Source organism: Pinus tabuliformis, chromosome J, assembly GCF_031772625.1.
Source record: "Pinus tabuliformis cultivar Carrire ecotype Pingquan chromosome J, CPIR1, whole genome shotgun sequence".
In the NCBI taxonomy this organism is placed as follows: domain Eukaryota; kingdom Viridiplantae; phylum Streptophyta; class Pinopsida; order Pinales; family Pinaceae; genus Pinus; species Pinus tabuliformis.
Genome location: NC_142295.1, coordinates 143,542,882 through 143,544,578, shown reverse-complemented (window position 1 = coordinate 143,544,578; position 1,697 = coordinate 143,542,882). Strand labels below are relative to the sequence as shown.

The window sequence follows — 1,697 nt, the reverse complement described above, 5'->3', positions numbered from 1 at the left end:
GCTGTGCTAAAGGAGACTGCCAATTTGAGCCAGAAATTGGAAGTCTGCAAGAGACTAATAGGCCGAGCCGGGTGGTTTATCAGAGAAAAGAACGTGGAGTTAGAAGCTGAGAACGCTAGGTTTGAAGAATTAGAGGAATTCCTTAGGAGGGAACAGAAATTCAAGGAAGAGTTGAGAAACAGGCTGGTTGAGCTGCAAGACACAATGAAAGCTATTGTTGTTACTACCGAGGAAGGAAGCAAGTATGTTTTCGAATTTTTTCCCTCTTTTATCGCATTTAATTAGGGCTTGAATTCCGCGAATGCCTGTATGTTTTCGAATTTTTTCCCTCTTTTATCGCATTTAATTAGGGCTTGAATTCCGCGAATGCCTGTACTTTATTTTCTGAAGTATGTTTGAAGTACTGTTTAAAGCATTAGAGAATATCTCGATTTTTTTTCATTCAATGCTTGTAGCTTACTGCTTGAAATTGAATGTTTGAAGACCATACTTTGCACGGGGTGCTCAATTGTTGTTCCCGACAGAACTTCATTCCTAATGTCAATTCACATTCCACACCCGCTTTTTATTCAAAGATAAAATAATGAAATCGAAATGCCGCTGGTGAAAAATTATTAAGAATGGTATTGAATGGTCTATGAAATGGAAAACAATCAAACCATTCTTTTGTGCTTTTAGTTAATTACCTCACTGGCTTTGTTTCTTCACCAAGATGGCCTCGCGCTTTTAATAGTACCCTAATTAATCTGAGGACCAAACAAGTCAACTGCTCAGGTACCCTCACCACCACCTTCGGTTTCATTGTCCGAAACAACGACTGTAGATTACGTGTGGGAAGGCGAAGTTTTCTTTTTAGCACTTCTGCCCTCTACACAATGTAAATTTTTTTTTTTGTACTTCTGCACTGCACACCATGTATTAAAATTATGCACTCATCTCCATCCTGGTCACATATGTAAAATATCTGCAATATTAGATAGAGTAATAGCATAACACTCTCAGTGCACCTGAATAGTAACTCACGAAATTAGTTTTTTTTAGATTAATTTTCAGCATAAATAAATACTGAAAATAAAATGATTATTGTAAATAGAATACAGAAGGGAGGATAATCCTAGAAATAAATGTCATCATCCCATATTTTCTATGCAGAAAAATTAATTTATACCTTGTCTTCTGTGGTGCAGGTGCAGATGAAAGGAGCCTTCTACTTCTGCCCTCTACACAATGTATTTTTTTTTTTGTACTTCTGCGCTGCACACCATGTATTAAAATTATGCACTCATCTCCATCCTGGTCACATATGTAAAAGATCTGCAATATTAGATAGAGTAATAGCATAACACTCTCAGTGCACCTGAATAGTAACTCACAAAATTAGTTTTTTTTAGATTAATTTTCAGCATAAATAAATACTGAAAATAAAATGATTATTGTAAATAGAATACAGAAGGGAGGATAATCCTAGAAATAAATGTCATCATCCCATATTTTCTATGCGGGAAAATTAATTTATACCTTGCCTTCTGTGGTGCAGGTGCAGATGAAAGGAGCCTTCTGTGGTGCAGGTGCAGATGAAAGGAGCCGCACAACTATAAGAACGAGCGCTCTCTCCATTTCTGCCACTCTTCCGTTGCTTCCACTCCTGCAATTGCATTCTTCGCCGAGGTTCTTAGAATGAATTTATCCAGCTCTCT

General features: G+C 37.1%; 1 long non-coding RNA gene across 1 annotated transcript; it reads right to left on the bottom strand.

Annotated features, from left to right (window-relative positions):
* Nucleotides 1-780: 780 nt before the first annotated feature.
* On the bottom strand, nt 781-1,295 carry LOC149226045 (uncharacterized). Its single transcript, XR_016246999.1, has 2 exons — nt 1,169-1,295; nt 781-943 (listed from the first exon to the last, which is right to left on the bottom strand). It is a non-coding gene; the product is annotated as an uncharacterized LOC149226045 (long non-coding RNA).
* Between the last annotated feature and the right edge of the window lie 402 nt (nt 1,296-1,697).